This window comes from Polistes dominula, unplaced genomic scaffold (assembly GCF_049000335.1).
Source record: "Polistes dominula isolate Pdom_NZ unplaced genomic scaffold, Pdom_raw_medaka scaffold_35, whole genome shotgun sequence".
Lineage (NCBI taxonomy): Eukaryota > Metazoa > Arthropoda > Insecta > Hymenoptera > Vespidae > Polistes > Polistes dominula.
Window position 1 is genome coordinate 3966391 of NW_028300968.1, and position 19718 is coordinate 3986108.

Genomic DNA, 19718 nt, shown 5'->3' on the forward strand with positions numbered 1-19718 from the left:
TTTGTGTGCACCGAAACGTTATCACTTGTAGTTATTCTATGTTCCAAAATATTGGTGCTTCCCAACAGCTCACCCGGCAAATGGAAGATATCGACGTTTAATTCAATTAATTTTGAAACAGATTTTTCCTTTTTCGTATTCAGGTGATTGAGGCGCAGGAGGGATTTCACGGACTCAACCCTGGAGAGTTCTGAAGGTAACTCGGAATTCGAAATATCGGATTTTGAGATTGGATCAGCGGATGTGAAGGCAAATATTGTATGTATATTATGCAGGAGACCAGATCGGTCAGAGGTATTGGATGCTGAATTCAGAAGTTTTCTAATACTATAATCCAATAATTCTACTTTAGGAATTGTCAAATCAACGGATTCAAGAGTTGTATTTGTTATTTTAATGTACGTTTTTCCGTTTTTGTTCCTAACTAAGGCCTCTTCTGCAAAAATTGCAATTTGGAGATTCAAACGAGGGAAATATCCCTCTGGGGCCTCACTATAACTGATGTAACAGCAACAAATCTGCGATGTGCGAGACGAAATGCTAACTCTTTCTTCTTCTACAAATGGAACTACTTTATTCCAAAATCTGAGGCAGTTATACTTATAATCAACTTTTGCTGACCTTGACCTCAGAAACTCATTTCCTAAAATGCCATTCGTTTCGACAGGAAACCCTTTATCGACCAAATGAAATTCAACGTATTCGTATATTCCCTGAATATAAATTGCTCTACCCGGGTCACCTTTATATGTTCAACGACCACGTACGCGTACCCTCTTAATTTCAAAATTAGTGACCTGGTTAACGAATTTTCCAATTCAGCAGAATAATGTTCGGGTAACAAATCCAGGGCTCTTCTGCATGCTCTTGCGAATTGGTTTACGGAAATATTATGACCGTCGTATTTAGGAACTGCTTCCGTGATTTCGCGGATTTTTATTGACGGAAAGTTGTTTCGCGACTGTGGAGTCGGTGGCCGCGAAGTGGACAATGCGTTCCTCAAAAGTTTATTCTCCTGCCTAAGGCGATCGACCTCTAATTTTACATCGTCAAATTCATCCACGGGCGTTATCGATCGTCTACGGACAGGAACCGGTTTATGCGACCCACTTCGGGAGACAATAGACGTCTGGGATATTGTAACAAATTAATCTACAGGAGTACGCGTCCTTTCGAATCCCCGGAAACCGCCAAAATCATCACCCACAGATCTACGAATCTCGTCCTCCCTAAAGTCCAACCTACGTTCTTTTCGTGCTAATTCACGTTTTTGAGCATCAATTTCAGTCTCTCTATTATCTAATTACTCTTGTCTTTTAAAAATATCCATCTGTAACTTTTCAAACTGCTCCTGAATTAACATTATTTTCTTCATTTTTTGTCTAATTGCCAACTCTCTATCCTCATTATTGACAGGAGAGTCGGTAGCAACACGAGTTCGTTCCGAATTATTTTAATTTAAAGAATCTAATATGCATTCACGAGGTCCGACCATCAGCTTGTATCGTCAGGCAATTCCACCGCCGTCACCAGTTTTAATTTTCCTGTTACGTCCACTAATGGTCTGTCACAGAAGGCCACAGTACCAGTCTTTACTCGTTCCGTAAAAGAAGAAACTCGAGGAGTAAAAACAAATTTTAAAAATCCCCGACCGGTCACGACCTTACAGTCCTTTACACGACAAAAAGTTAAGAAGAAAAAGTTATGCCTGTTTCGGGTCAGCCTAGTAAATCAGAACTTTACCCGGGATAGGCTCTCGGATACCAGATACCGGGCGTCGGACGCTAGATGTTACCAATCCTCAAACTAGATGTCCACAAATTTTAATCGCTTACCTTGTTTCAGGAGCCGACAGATCAGAACTGTAATCCGTTTTGTATTCACCACTCTTGATGTTGGAAAGGAGTAAACAGGTTAAATCACAATCACCAGGTTGAACTCAATAAAGTATATTTTTAAAATAAATTTAGACTTTTAACAGATTACACAATAAACAAATTGTTTCACAAAAACACAATTGATAGGAATTTTAAAATATAAACAAATCGTTTCACATAAACACGATTAATAAAAATTTTAAATATAAACAAATCGTGTAACAAAAAAATAATTGATATAAAAAATAATATGATGCGATATTTAGGGAAATTTATTTAGAAAATATGTGGTAGATTATTATAACCGAATTTAGATTATACTTGAAAACATAGACAACTTTAGACAAACTCAGACAAACTGAGACAAACTTAGACAAATTAAACACTTTTAGACGCGTACTTAATGATAATTCTTTGTTGACTGACTTCATGGATGAGCGCTGCATCCCAAAAAGTGTCCACCTCGGAAGAGTGGGAGTACCTCTCACTAACGCAAAACGCTTCCCCCACCGTGAGACTTCCAAACCGTGAGACTCAAGTCAAGGAGAAGAATTCGCTGACAATCACAATTCTTGGAACTAAATATATATTAATTACTATCAAGCACGAATTCTCCGAAGAGAAATAAGTTTCACCTACATTGAAATGTTATCAAGCGCGAGTTCTAGGAACCGCGCCGTCAGACAAAATGCACATATGAATATTTCATGCATACAACAAATAAGAAATATAATACAAAGTTAAAAAACGTGTGGATATTTTATAATATATTTATACTAATTTATTTTAATTATTAATTATAATATTTTATAATATAATATATTTATAAACCATTCCACTATAACGTTGATCGATAATGTCAGTACTGGAACAACCCAATGTCGGTATTACCGACGATCACTTACTGACTGACCTGGTTACCGACCGATATTGTCGGTAATGCAGATCCCTCTATGAACGACAATAGATCAATAATTTTCTATTTTCCTTATTCAACAAAGATGCAAATATCGATTGTCGTTTATAAGAAATACAAAACAATTCATGCGACGATGAAAAAAATAAAAATAGAAAGTACGTTGTATAAAATATTAAAATATATATTCGCTAAAGACAAAAGTAAATTAGCGCAAGCTAAGTAAACGAATAAGAATTGATGTTATATCTAATGTATAAATTAATATAATGAATTTTATTACTCCCAAAATTTGAAAAATAGCAAAATTTAATCTAACATCATATAACTTAATAATAATAGAAACTGCTTTAACACAAAATTAGACACATTATTTATATTTAGTTCCTACAAAAATTTACCAATTTTTAGATTTTGGGTGCAGTACTCAAAATTCGAAAAGAGACGTAACTGGACGTGACAGTTTAAAAACGTATCTAATTTTCGCAGATATGATGTCTGTTTTTTTCTGTCTGCAATAGAGAAATAATAAAGGAATATAAAAATGTAATCCTAGTATATTAGTAGATTCTTGTATCTTTAATGAAAAGAATTCTTGATATTTAAAATAGATAAAATAACAAGCAAAATGTTAAAATACCATTGTACTTTTTTAAGCAATCTATAATTGTTTCTACATTTACAGCATCATAGAAAAATTCTTTAGTCTACAAATATCTGATGTCTTAATCTTCGAAATATTTCGTATTTTAATATACATATACTTCCTATGAAACAAAATCCATTATATTAAAGTAATTAAGTTGAAAAATGTTGCTTATTTTTGCAGATAATAAAAGTTTGTATGTGTCTTTACAGTGTTAGAGGAAAACTATAAGATTACAAAAATAAGATTCTATTATACGAGAAGATATTTATATCTTTAATAAAAAGAATTCTTTTAATTTAAAATCGAATAAATTAGAAGGAAAATGTTATATTACTATTGAACATTATCGAGCTATCTAAAGATGTTTGTAGATTTACTTAATAATAGAAAAATTTTTTAGTCTACAAAAATCCAATATCATATTCTTCAAGATATTTCATTTTTTTTAATATACATATATTTCCTATGACACAAATTCGATTATATTACAGTTTTTGTTAAAAATTGTATGTAATTTTCGCAGATATTGATAGTTTGTATGTGTCTTTACTGGATAAGAGGAAAACTGTATGATTACAAAAATTAGATGCTAATATATCAGAAGCTTATTATATCTTTAATGATAAGAATTTTTGTTATTTATTATTGATTAAATTACCAGCAAAATGTTAGATTAACATTGTATATTCTTCAGCAATCTAAAGATGTTTGTTGATTTACTGAATCAGAGAAAAATTGTTAGTCTACAAAAATCCAATGTCATAATCTTCGAAAAAGTTCGTTTTTTTAATATACAGATATTTCCAATAATAAAAAATAGATTTTATTAAAGTAATTATGTTGAAAAATTTATCTATTTTTTGCAGATAATTAAAGTTTGTATGTTTTTTACTGCATTAGAGAAAAATTATAGGATTACAAAAATGAGATGCAAATATATTAGAAGCTTTATATATCTTTAATAATAAGAATTTTTTCATTTAATATCGATTAAATTACAAGGAAAATGTTTGAATAACATTCATCATTATTCAGCAATATAAAAATGTTTGTAGATTTACTGCATTATAGAAAAATTTTTAAGTCTACAAAAATCCGATGTCATAATCTTCGAAATATTTCGTTTTTTTCAAATATACATATATTTCCTATGATTCAAAATCGATTAAATTACATTATTTATGTTGAAAATTGTATCTTATTTTCGCAGATAATAAAAGATTGTATGTTCCTTTACTGCATTAGAGAAAAACTATAGGATTACAAAAATGAGATGCTAATATATTAAGAGATTCTTATATCTTTCATGAAAAGAATTCTGTTCATTTAAAATCGATTAAATTACAAGGAAAATGTTAGATTACTAACATAGTTTACATTGTTGTATTTACAATCTATGTAAATACATACTGTATTTACATAATATGTATAACATATTATGTTATATGTTATATAACATATAAATTACATTATATTGTAATATAATAATAAATATTACAAATGTAATACGTTTACATGTATTTACATGTAAATAATAATTACAATATTTTTTGTTTTCGTCTTAATCCCTCCTTCTCTTCTTCGATCCGTTAAATAAAAATATTGTCAATTGAAAAAATCGCGGTGATTTATATTTTTATATAATAAAAGTAAATAAACAAGAAGGAATGAGAGAGAAAGTGAGAGAAAGAGAGAGAGAAAAGAAATGTGTGAGCGTGGTGCGTGTATTTTTGTGTGTGTGCAAGAATTTATGAAAATATTTATTACAAATACACTGAAAATTTACTTGTAGACCAATAATTTATGCGATTCAAAACATTTTTTAAATACATAACGTACAAAATTATGAACTAACATACAAAACAATTTACTACTCATCTAAATTTTGTGTGTGTGAAAGGGAATCAAAAAAATCAAAAAGAAAAAGACTTAAAAGAAAAATGTCGTAGGAAATATGCGATATATTTAAGCTGGGATAGTTAAGTAAAAGATCCTGCATAAGTAGAAGAGTTTTAAGTGGAGAAAAATAAACATTGATAAGCAAGTAGGTAACATAAGTGACAAACGAACCTATAGTAGGAATAAAGAAAGACGGTGTGTGGTCTGCTTTGTAAGTTGTGTAAGTTGTGTGTGTAATTCTGTGTGAGTTGGAAGGTTTTTAAGCGATATCAATGCTTCGTTTATTGCATCGGACCGGGCGTTTGGAAAATTCAAGAACAGCATACCGATGAATATAAAGGGACGGGGATGAGTCAGAGGGTAGTCGCGTAGTCGCAATTCGTCATCAGCCGTTATTCAATGGTTTATATCTGTTGTTATCCTATGATTGTGAAGCACTATTATATATTTTTCTAATACCTATTTTAAATATATCTTATCAGTAGGATTAAACTGGGAGTATGTTAACCTAGCATCTCTAACCCAAACCAGAATCCTACATTTATGATATACAAACCTAGTAGCCTCAAAATCAATATTTTCTTTTTTATACTTGAAGTTAGGGAGTACATAACAAGTACATTTAGTATATTTTCATTTATCGTTAACGGCCATACCGTGATGAAAACACAAGTTCTGGAGTCTCGTGACGGCGCTCAAATCGTAAAGACGTGCTTAGTTCGTGTAGTAAATAAACAGTATTAAGTAATAGTAGTTTTCAGTTTTTTACTGTTATCTTGTATTTATTGATAATAATGGAAGCAATTTATCTTCTATAATGTTGGATGAAGACGATTCCAATATAAAATGTAACGTTAGTTTATATAAAGATAGACCTAACCTTAAAAGTTCGCAGAAGAGAAAGAATAGGGAATTCACTCATGAAAGTGATGTAACTAACGGTGGTAGACAAAAACCGGCAAAAATAGCTCTGTCTGAGAGTCTGGAAAAGCAATACCAACGAGTAATTAGAGAATTAGGAAACAATAAATCTCAGTGCCTTACTCAACCTAACCATGTACAAAGAACAACAATACGTCCAACTGCACTTAATACACACAAAAGTGATTCTAACATAAATATTCACAATGAAGTGAAACAGTGATGGATGATGACGATCATCTATGATCCGACGAGGTGGGTTGCGATTCAAAAATATGGGAAATTCCGAAAAAATCTTTATCTTCAGAGAAGCAAAACAAAATAGCTCTTACGCCTTTAAATACAGTCTCAGTAAGTAATAAATTTGATAAACTATCAGAGAATACTAAACCTAATTATTCCTCTGAAATAACAATACAGAACAATGATTACAAATCTAGTGAGCAAAACGAAAACAAAAAAAGGGGCAACAAACCACCGTCTATTCATACTATAGACATTGATGCTAAAAAGCTTAACATGATTCTTAAGAATCATGCGGAAATGAGATATGGTTTAAGAACAAATAACTCAAATAATACAACAATATATACCTATGACTTAGAAAACTATGGGAAAATAATGAATATCTTGAAAGAAAAATCAATAAAATTTTACACATACACACCAAAGAGTATGAAGCAGAAAACTTTGGTTCTAAAAGGTATCTGTTGCAGCTACAATGTAGATGAAGTTAAGAATGAATTGAAAGCACTAAACGTAAAGGAGATAGAAATTACAAAAGTGTCAATTTTAAAAAATAATAAAGGTAATGAAACATCTTTAAACCCAATACTTTTAGTGAATCTGACAGGAGAAAGCAAAACAAAGAATCTTATACAAATAAACAAACTGTTTAATCAAATAATTACATAGGAACCTTTCAGAAACCCGAAAATTTATCAATGCCATAGATGCCAACGAGTGGAACATACGAGTTCGAATTGCAATCTAGAATACCGTTGTGTTAAATGTACTAAAAAACATAATCCTGGTGAATGCCAATTAAATAACCAAAATCCTAGCGAGGAAGTACAATGTGTGAATTGCGGTTCGATTGGACATCCGGCGTCATACAGAGGATGTGATTTCTTAAAATTTGCGCAAAAAACAGTTAATCTACAAAAGGAGGAAGAAAAAAATAGAAGAATGGAAAAAATTAGAAGAATATCCAAAACAGTAAACCCTGGGTTAACTTATGCAGAAGCAGTCTCCAAATCTGATAATAGAAGAAATAAAATTTATAATTTTCAAGAGAGAATTAATTATAACTATCAAGATAACATACAGCATAACCAAATGAATAACCAAAATGATATTACTAGTATATTGTCTTTATTTAAAAATGATATAATAAACACCCTCTCGATCAAATTAGATAATATTGTAAATCAAGTAGATATTAATACCAGAAAAATTGACTTTATACTAAGAAGACTAAACTTAGAATGGATAGAGTAAATAATAACAACGATAAAAAAAATGTTTGTTCAAAAGTACACTACAAGTAATTGCTATAAATGTAAACTCAATTATTTCCAATGAAAGAAGAAATTATCTGTTAGATTTTAATAAAATACACAATCCTGATATATTTCTCTTGAACGAAACTAGACTTAATGAGAAACATAAGATGCAATTCGAAAACTACGTATTGATAAGGCAAGATAGACATAACTCGGTACAAGGCGGGGGTGTTGCAATTCTACATAAACGAAATATCTCATGTAAACAGGTAAATTGCAAAACCTATAACAATGAAATATTAGAAGCGACTGCAATCTCCTTAAAACTCAAGGACGAGAATCTTATTATAATAAGTGCATATGCAACTAGCAGCATTAATAAGAAATACTTTATCGTAGAATTAGAAAAACTATTTATGATACTGGATTTAAGCAATCCCTCAAACTATTATATTCTGGCAGGGGATCTAAATGCTAGACATTTAGATTGGGGAGATTGCATGAGTAACGAGAGAGGAAAAATATTAAAAACTTGGATCGATGAAAATAATACAATAAATAGATGCAACATAAAAGGACCGGACCAAGAAACGTATGTGTATGGAAAGTCTTTTCTTGATGTTATTATTATTGATTCTAGATTATCGATCAATCTAAACGGAGAAGATAAAATTATAACAGCAGATTATGAAAGTGACCACCGTGCTTTGATAGTGCCCATCAATTTAGATCATTTCTCTAACGAATTACCAATAAATGATATAAATAAGGAGAGATACGTATTCAGAAAAACTAATTGAATTAAATTCAAAAAGAAGCAGCGAAAGACTTCAATATCAATATTCCAGTAGACAGAAATTTAAAAAATACAGAAATAGATTTTTATATAAAGGAATTAGAGAATTTTATAGAAGGTAGTATGGAAAAAAGTATACCTAAATATCATTATGAGAATAGCATGGAAAAATATAAAAACAATAAAATCAAAAAAATGTTAAAAACTAAGTCGACACTTAATTCTATTATGAGAAGCTTTAAAAAGGATCAGAGAAAAAATAGAGCTGAGATTGAGCTAACTAACATATTATTGAAACAAATCTTTGAGCTTATTAAAAAAGAATACATTGTTTCTTATAATCAGTTTTGGACTAACGCTGCAAAAAAAATTAAACATAACGATTCCTCCTCCTTTTTTCCAAAACTTAATAAACAATTTAGAAGTAAACAAACTACCTCGATAGGCAACCTACTCTTATCAAAAAAAGACCAGGAAACTATAGACAGAATAGAAATCAAAACATCGGAGATCGACCAAACTGATGATCATTATGTAGTAAGTGACTGGATCCAAAAATTGGACTTAATTGGGGCACACCTGGAAAGAGTTTATAAAACAAAAGAAATAAAGGATGAATCAAGATTGGACAATATAATCAACAGAGAATATGATAAATTAAATGAAGACAGAAAAAAGTGGAATGGCATCTGTGAATTCAACAGTGAAAATAAAGCAAACGATCCGAAAAATAAATCCTTAAAGGAGAATTTAACATACCTCTGTAATAGACAACAACTTAGTAAAATAATTAGCAAATTAAATAATAAAACATCTTCAGGAGTAGATAACATTCCTAACATAGTGATTAAACATTTCCCTGATAATGTAATAGAGTGCTATGTAATATTATTTAATAACATTCTTAATAATGCATATTATCCAGTAGGTTGGAAAAAGGGAAAAGTAATGCCATTTTTAAAACCCAATAAAGAAAGGAATAATGTTAACAAATATAGACCAATTTGCCTAATGTCTAATATAAGTAAATTATTTGAAATAGTCATTAATACTATAATTAATCACATTACAACAATAAATAAAACAATACCAGATCATCAATTTGGATTCAAATATAAACACTCAAAAGTGCACGCCATTCACAAATTTCTTGCAGACTTATGTTGGGCTCTCAATGGCAAGAAAATGGTTGGTGCCTGTTTAATTGATCTCGAGAAGGCCTTTGATTCTGTCTGGATTAAGGGGCTATTGTACAAAATGTTAAAAAAGAAATTTCCTAGTAAACTAATTTACTTACTTATGGATATGTTCGATAACAGAACTTTTATAATCACAGATGGGACTCATACCTCGGGTAAAGAATTCATAATAAAGGATAGTCTGCAACAAGGAACAGTGAATGCACCGATATTCTTCAACGTGTATAATAGCGACATATTGCATTTATATGGTACGAACGAAGAGGAAGATACATCAGCATTAGCATTCACTGATGATTTTATAGTATATATTACAGGGAATACACCATCTGAAATCAAAAAAAAAACTAGAAATTAAGGTAAATCAAATAATTAAATATTATAAAACTTGGAGACTGAAAGCTAACCCGCAGAAATGTGAGACAATTTTATTCCAAAGGAATTTAAACGAAATTGCCAAATCGGCAAGAAATTGGAGAGATTTTCAAATAAAAATAGAAAATGAAGAGACTGGAGAAGAAATAGAAATTCCTCACAAGTATGCAGTTAAATATTTGAGAATAAATTTAGACGAAAGGATAAAACTTACCAAACATATAGACATCCAACTTAGCAAAGCAAAAAAGGCCTTCATGGCAAACTGCAGAATCTTTTATTCGAGGCACCTATATCCTAAGATCAAAGAAATATGTTATCAGCTTCTAATAAGACCTATAATAACGTATGCCTGCCCTGTATGGATGAACTTTAATGACTCAACTGCTGAAAAACTCAGAGTATTTGAAAGAAAATGTTTACGTGCTTGTTATAATTTGTACAGGTCCGCAGACACAGGATATAAAAAATATATCAGCAATGATACACTATATAGAAAAGTCAATATTAATAGAATTGATAATTTTATTATCAAGCTCACTCGAAATTATTTTGCTAATATAAAAAAGATAGATAATAATAATCTAATAAGATCAAGTGTATACCCGAATAGACAATATCATGAAAGATCGTTTGAATCAGAATTTATTTCCCCTGAAGCTTTTATAAATATGAACCAGGATGGATTAATACAAAACCAAAATAATGTACCAATAATATACCACATTTTTAGAAATAAAGCCAATAAAAAAATTACTTATACAGACAGAATAAGAAATAAACAAGAAGTTAATCTTAGATACTAGACAGCATTACCAAAGAAAGATATTATGGACTTCTCAAGATTATCTAAAAAATCTTGATGGATCAGTAATGAGGATAACTCTATACAAGAATTAAAAAAAAGATATGACTTAGTTATAAGGGATAGAAAGAAGTAATAGACTCAGTTTCTCTAAACCACAAAAGTTGTGATATTAAGCATTAGTATTCTTGTACATATGTAAATAGTAGGTTTTTAAGATTTCTTGTTAAGAGTTCACTATACTGTATAATTATATTTATATTTATCCTTTTTTATTAAATAATTCGTATCTAAAATAAGCTAAATAGTGAGCAAAAGGTAAGATTAAAAAATTAATATAAAGTAACGGTTAGAACAGGTTTTTTGCAGAGGGATAGTTTATTCGTAAACAGGATCTCTGTTTTTTCTCCAAAACTTGGAAACATAAAAGTGATAATCAAAATAATTGACTGAAAATTATACTAGTTTTAGTATTATGTTACTGGAATAATAAATAAATTTAGTTTATTAACGCGTTCACTAGACTAAGTTAATAAATATAGACAGTAAGATTTATGGTATATTTTTGTGATGTATTTTCAAACACCATATATGTAAAAGAAAAAATGTATTTTTATAAAAGAGAAAATAAACATCAATTAAAAAAAAAAAAACAAGTTCTCGTCCGATCGCTTAAGTTAAGCATCACTGGGCACGGTTAATACTTGGATGGGTGACTGCTTGGGAACACCGTGTGCTGTTAACACTTTTTTTTCTTTTTTTATTCTATTTTTTTTATAATAAATGATAAAAAAATATCATCGTCAAGATCAAATTTATATTAATATTTTTTGATAATATCTTATATTAATTCTTAATATATATATGATTAATAATATAATATTATTTTATACACACACAATTCAATATATAATAATATTAATATAATATATCTTATCTCTATAAAATTTCCCTGTCACAGTGTTGGTTATTCTTATTCTCCAAAACAACTTGACCGATTTATATGAAATTTTTTGTGTATATTCGGTAGGTATGAGAATAGTTTTTTCGTATATTTCTTATACCCCTGAGTGATAAGGGTGATCCACCATAATTATTTTTCCTTTAAAAGGATATTAAGAAAAAAGAGAGAAAAAAAAAGACAAATGTTATGTGCCTATATTCAGACAATGTAAAATTATATGATGTGAAGTAAGTGGTGATCTTATGTTACCGCTCATGAGCAGTTGGTTCGATATTAAGAAAAAAGAGAAAAAGAAGACAAATGTTATGTGCGTAGATTTAGATCTATCTATATATTTATTAGCCACAGCAACGCGTGGCCGGGGCACCCCTAGTTATTTTATATATATATATATATGTGTGTGTGTGTGTGTGTGTGTGGTTACAATATTATAATAAAAGAACCCCCTACAATAAGCTTACTTCTGATACTGTGCATTTGTCTCATTTTCTTGAAGCTTGGTTATTTCAAGGTTTCACTCCTAACGTGCTGTGATCTACACATATGTATATGTTTATACTTAATATTACGAAGTATAAGGAAAATACATATAGTATATTCTCATTTATTGTTAACAGCCATACCGTGATGAAAACACAAGATCTCATCCGATCACTTAAGTTTAGCATCACTGAGCACGGTTAGTACTAGGATGGGTGACCGCTTGGGAACACCGTGTGCTGTTAACACTTTTTTTTTCTTTTTTTATTCTATTTTTCTTATCAATGAATGGTAAAAAAATCATCGTCAAAATCAAATTTAATTTAACATTTTTTTCTTTTTTGTGTTTACATAATGGTTTATATAAAAACTATTTGGTAAATAATTCGAAATAAGAACTGTACGAATACTTATTGCTTGTATGTCTCTGCCGATTTTTTCGTTTTCCTTGTCAATACTTTTATTTATTTTAAAAAAATTTTTAATTCATAATATCTACTGGAGAAACTCTCAAGAATATGTACAAATTCATTGTTTGTAAAAAATTAGTTAATAAACGACAATTTTACAAACTTTTATTTCAAATTGATTGGTGTACGAATACTTTTTATACCAACTGCATGTATTCTAATATATAAACTCTGAGGAAAAAATTGATATAACCTATAAATATATCAAATAGTCGACATATTCGGAAAAACCTTAGCAAACAAAGAACAAATCTTTAATGTCGTCGTACGAAAGATAGATATGTTTTACGAGAAAAGTTTTAAGATATCCAACACACAGTTATCTCGAAAGTAAACCTCACGTTCGTACGTGATATAAAACCATTTAAATATCTTCAAGGTCTTTAAAGTTATTTCATTAATTTGGAATTGTACAAAATGAAAGTACAAATTCCTACACGAAATTTAAATATAAAATATATTTAAATATACAGCAAATCACACAATAGTATTCTAACTTGTCTTATATTATAAATTGTAAATAAATTGTTATTTGATTGTAAAAAAAAGCTTTAAAATTCCATTAAACAGAAAATCTATTTAAGGAATTACCAAGCTTTTAAAATGATATATATTTATTTTATCGTAGAAGAATACTTTATTGTTTTAGAAATATTTCTAAATTTTTAATTTGAAATTAAATTGCAATAAAATAATAAACCTATTTTAAAAATTACTAAACTGGTAAATTGATATATTTATTTTATCAGTATAGTATGGTATAGTATAAATCAGTAGTTCCCAAAGTGGGCGATGCGATGAAGAGAGTCAGGGGGGCGATGATGATGGCCACAGGCGCATTTGCAGGGAGGAAAGAAGGACGATGAATTTTTGAGTTTTCTTTTTTGAGTTACTACAAAATAAACGGAAAACCAAAAAATTAATTTTCAGGTGGGAGGCGATAAGTAATATTTTTTCTGGAAAGGGGGCGATAGGACAAAAAAGTTTGGGAACCACTGGTATAAATAATAAGTAAGTACATACAGGGTGATTCTTGTAACCGGGCCGGTAATACCTTCTTTTAAGTAACAATCGAAAAAAATCATAAAGGAAAAAGTTATATGGCACCACAAATGTCAACTTTTATGAACTTACTTTTTTTGAAAATGCATCGATGCACCCGCTAGATGCAGTTGCACTTTTCTTTTAAATGGAACTTTGTATTTTTTTTTACACTATTCAATTCCTTTTTTTATCCTGCGTTAAAAAGTATTTAGTGATGGTCATCGAAATGTCAATAGTTTACGAGATATTTGAAGTTTTATATCAGCTATGTATTTTATTACAATAAGTGTTCGAATGTTCCTCCATTGCATTCTAAACATTTTCTAATACGTTTCTTTACATTTTTCATTACATTTTTTAATTGATATTGGAACAATACATTGTTATACGCTCCTTTAGACCATGTTTGTTCATTGCGTCTATTGAACATTCCATTATTCGTAAAAGTGCATTCATCTGTCCAAAAAATTCCTTCTGCAAAATGTTCCCTTCGTTATACTTGTCTAAGAAAAAATTTACATAAACGCATTTTTCTAATATCATCCCCCACATGTAAAGTATGTCCTATCTAATAACGATATGGATGTGTATTCACGTCCTTTTATATCAGTCGATGATTTAAAGGAGCGTAAAACAATGTATTGTTCCAATATCAATTCAAATCAATGTAATAAAATACATTACTGATATAAGAAATCAAATATTTCGTAAACTTTTGACATTTCAATGACGTTCATTTAATACTTTTTAACGTAGAATAAAAAAAAGAATCGAATAGTGTAAAAAAAAAAAAAAAAATAAAGTTCCATTTAAAAAAGAAGTGCAACTGCGTCTAGCGGGTGCATCAATGAATTTTACTTAAAAAAAAGTTATTACCCGTCTCCGTTACAAGAATCACTCTGTATATATATACATAATGAAGTTAAAGAGGCGTGTTAAGTGCTTTTTTTAAGAGTTAGTTGAAGATGCTTCATTCATATTTTTAATTGTCAAAGTCTTGATTTTTTTATCAGCTTCCTCTTCCTCACTTTCATTGTGTACTTCACTGTTACTCAATTGTTGCTCAATTAGGTATTCATTTGACAGCCGAGTGAGATTCACTGAATTCATTAACATCTTCTTTGTTGATGTCCAAGTTTAGTTCATTCATTAAGGTAACTATTTTATCTGAAAGAGTTTCCGGTGTTTCTTCAAAATTTATAAAATCACTCATCATTTCTGTGTATACAGTCAACCCTCCTATAAGGCGGTACTCTCAGAACGCGGTTTTCATAAACCGCGGAGCTGAAAAATGCGACAGCCTTCCTATAACGCGGTACCCCATACAAAGTCGCCGTCGATGGAAAAAATGCCGTAGATCGGCCGATGTCCAACTGCCAGTGTTCGGCCAAGCATTGGCTATTAGTAATGGCCCAATCTTGGTTGATTACTGGCGCAATAATCAATAAAATATTTTTTTAGAAAAGGTTTTTTTTTTTTAATTTATATTTTTTTAAATTATTATTTTGTATTTTTGAATGTATTAACTCGTTCGTCGCTATGTCTCCGTTATACGGAGACGCTCTTTTTGTCGAAGTTATAATATTTTCGGCAAATAAACGATATTTTTATATTTAATTATTTTCGGTAAATAAACGATATTTTGTAGACGAAGAAACTAGTATTCAGTTCTTTTCTTTATATTTTATTATCTGGAAAAGAAAACTCTATTCAGAGATTAAAAGAAAAGATTACCCATACGAAGTCGCCGTCGACGGAAAAAATGATCGGCCGATATTCAACTGCAAGCGTTCGGCCAAGCATTGGCTATTAGTAATGGCCCAATCTTGGTTGATTACTGGCGCTTATAATCAATAAAATATTTTGAAAGAAAAGGTTTTTTTTAATTTATATTTTTTTAAATTATTATTTTGTATTTTTCGAATGTAAAAAAAATTTACTAGTATTAATTCAGTTAATTTGCTTATGAACAACTAATTATTGAGTGATTTTTAAATATTGTAATTGAAGTTGTGAACGCCGTCTTCTGATATAAAACCGGTGGTTACATAACATCTTTATTAAATATTTTTGAAGTGAAAAGTTCTTTAGAATGGGCGAGACTAAATAATAGGAGAAAAAGAGACAAACATATAGGATTGAGCCTGCGAGAGAATGAGACACAATATAGCTACACAGTTCTTCTTCCTATTCTCGGTCTTTGATTCGTGGTCCCCACTCCTGGCTACTAAGCTTTGTGTGTGTGTGTGTGTGTCCAGTGTCTTGCATTATCTAGACTAATAAAAATTGGAATACAGACAGGCAGTTAAATTTTTATACAATTATTAAATAACTATTCTAATTAAGTAATTAAATTATTACTTAAAAACTTATTAACTATGTAATTCATAAAAGAAATATAATAATAACATAATTAATAATAATAATAATAATAATTATGGGATGAGCGCCTCCATGTCAAACTTTTTAGGCATTCGTGAGTAATATAATCAATTGCTTTGGATAGCTCAATTGGTTAAGGAGCAGTCATAGTCGCCCGGAAAGCGAAGGATCCGTGGTTCGAATCCCGACGGTCCCAGTCTAGTACCAGCGATTTTTTTCACGAATTCCACACGTGGGGGATCAGCCGGGATACGTGGCCCATTGCTGGGGGCCCATTAATCGGCCGATGATCAATTACCATTAATGGGCCGGGGTTATCATTTGTATATTCAGCAGTCTATGGGCCATTAGAAGACGCCAATGATCGGCAGCTAGTTGTCATCCTTCGCCCGGCGATGGCCCATTCGAGGGCCGGTTTTCAAGCTTTGTATGGGACTTGTGGCGTCTCGCACCTGCTCGGTGCTGACACCCCATAGTTGACTATCCGTAGCTCCGATGTCTTGCACCAGGACGGTGCCGACATCTCGCGGCTGCCAGCGCCAGGTTCGGCAGACGTATCCAAAAACTACTAGAGGTGCGCGCGTCTAGCAGCGATACTTTCTGCCTCGGCTTTGTAACCAAACCATGATGTAGAGGCGGCCGATTGGTCAGAACTCGCGGCGTAATTGAACCTGGGAATCTGATTGGTCGGGCCTAGTGACGAACATCCCGGATCATCTCCTCGCTCCTCGGAGATCATCGATCCAACGGATTTCTCGATAGGAGTTCAATTTTATTCGCCAAGCTTATCAGTCGACTGCGCTTGCACGCTCTTCCGTATCAATTTATCGTTCTGTATCTCGTTGTGCGTGTGTATATAAATTCTGTATATAAATTCTGTATATTGTTGAATAAAATTTGTTCCGAGAGATCGCAAATAAAAAAGGTGAAATCCCTTGTTGTGTCCGGCTTCCTCATTGGCTGTTACGGTGGTCAGTAACTAGCCATTCGGCCCGCGGACATTGGATTTTCCACAGGACTTTACGAAAGGCGGTTTCCATATAACGCGGAGCTGAAAATGCGACAGCCCTCCTATATATATTATATTACAATACTGTAAGTAATATTCTTCATTTGTTCTAATATAATAATAATAAAGTAATTATTAATCCTAGATTTGCATCATGTCAAACACGAAAGAAACAAGGAAAGGGTTAAAAAGAAAGTTTATATCTCTTGAAGATAAAATCGAAATTCTAAATCGGTTAAAATTCTGTTTTAATTCTAACAGTTTTTTAGTTTAGTTTTGGTATCATTTCTTTATATAAACTCTTCAATTCAATAAAAAAATAATTATAATTTATCTTGTCCTTATTGGTCTCCATATAACGCAGTACGAATGATGTGATTTGTACTAATTCTGCGTTTCTTATAGCGCGGTTTCCATACAACGCGGTAGACGTTCTCCATAGAACGCGCTACGAATTAGCCTGGTTTGTACGGTTAAATCCGAGTTTCTTATAGCGCGGTTTCTATATAACGCGGTACGCACTTACCGCGTTATAGGAGGGTTGACTGTAATTGTTTCCAGGAACCTTTCATTGTCGACTCTTTTATTTCAGTCCACGAGTCTCCAATATTATTTATTGTGTTCTATATATTATAATTTTTCCAAAAATCTGTTAATGTTGGCCCATCTTTCCTGTCATTTGCTTTAATGGCCTTAGTTATTATTGTCCTCATATAATATCGTTTAAACGTAGGTATCAATGTTTGGTCCATGGGCTGTATGAAGCAGGTAGTATTGGGAGGAAGAAACACAACATTGATTTCTGGGTATAAATTCTGTAGAGATTTTGGGTGTCCTGGAGCATTGTCTAAGATTAATAATGCTTTAAATTGTAATTATTCTTTTTACAATATTGTTAAACTGTCGGCACGAAATGCTGTGTGAATGAATCTTTAATGTTAACGTAGTAATCCAGGAATTTTTATTTGATTTCTAAATGACCGGAAACAATTCTTTATTTTTCCCTTTTAATGCTTTAGGATTTTCTGCTTGGTAAACTAACAATGGCTTCCATTTTTAATCACCAGTTAAGTTTTCACCAAAAAATAATGTCAATCGGTTTTTTAAAGGCTTATTTCTAGGAGCAACTGATTGTATCTTCGATAAAAATGTACGATTAGACATTTTTTTCCAAAACAAACTCGTCTCATCTACATTGAATATTTGACTAGAAGAATATTCTCTAACTGCAATAATTTTGGATAATAAGGAAATAAATTCTTTCGTAGCATCTTTATCTGCATCGGCTGATTCTCCAGTGAATTTAATATTATGTAAAGAATATCTCATTTTAAATTTGTTAAACTAGACATTACTTGCTTGAAATACAGTGTTAGAATCTTTATTTAATTTAGTCTTCAAACTTCATGCAAACTAAGAGCCTTAGCTCTCTTGTTTACACTGTTTACACCATGTTGATAAAGATCTTTCCATTTTATTAATCACTATGCCGTGTCTTTTGGAAATAGTCTTTGTAGATATATATCTACAATTTTTTAACGTATTCCCTAATTTTACTCTTGGTATTCCAAATTTAATATATCATAGATGTGTTTACACCGTACGAACGTCTGATTAAAACAAAAGATTCACCGTTTTCAAAACTTTTAATTATTTTCATCTTTATCTCAATCGTATGAAATTTATGAGTCCTTAATTTCTTTTTGTTCGTATCAACACTGCAGTTTTTTCATTTCTGACTCATGTTCATAAATTTATAAGGACGAAATATTTTAACTTAAACTGATAAATTAGCAAAACACACAAAACGTTAACAAACGTCCTAATGCAAGACTGTGAAACTTTTTGTTCTCTTTATCCGAACAACATTGTAATCTGATGACTAGTCTGATATTCACTGAGAGGGGACATCCGATCGCAGAGGATTAAACAGTTAAATTTAGAAATGTGCGAAATAACGAATTGCGCGAAAGTAGAATGTGCGAAAGTCAAGGAAGACTGTATTTTGTTTGTTTCCATGTTACGAGAAAAAATTTAAGATATTCTAAAACAAAGTACAGATCTCCTTCCAATAACACGGTAGATAGGTTTCTAGAAAATGCCGTGTTATTTGAAACCGTGTTGTTTGAGACTTAGAGCCAATGCAAAAAGGGAGGTTACGTTCCGAAAATTTTTTAAAAACAAATATTTCTTTTTTTTTTTAATAAAAACTTAATTTTTATTAAAAATATAAATATATGAACAATAGAAAACAAAAAATATTATTTTAATTTATATATATATATATATATAACGTAACTTTAATTTAATAAATTTCTCCGTCGTCACTGCTCAGTTTAATCAACCGAGAACGTTTTTTCGGTAGAATGATATCGTCTTCACTTTCAGAACGTTTTTCTTCATTTAAAGTTCTTGCATCTTCTTCCC

The 19718-nt window shown here is 30.8% G+C and overlaps 1 pseudogene; it reads left to right on the plus strand.

Annotated features, from left to right (window-relative positions):
- Nucleotides 1–12515: 12515 nt before the first annotated feature.
- Nucleotides 12516–12634, plus strand: LOC149032408 (5S ribosomal RNA; annotated as a pseudogene).
- The last annotated feature ends 7084 nt before the right edge of the window (nt 12635–19718 follow it).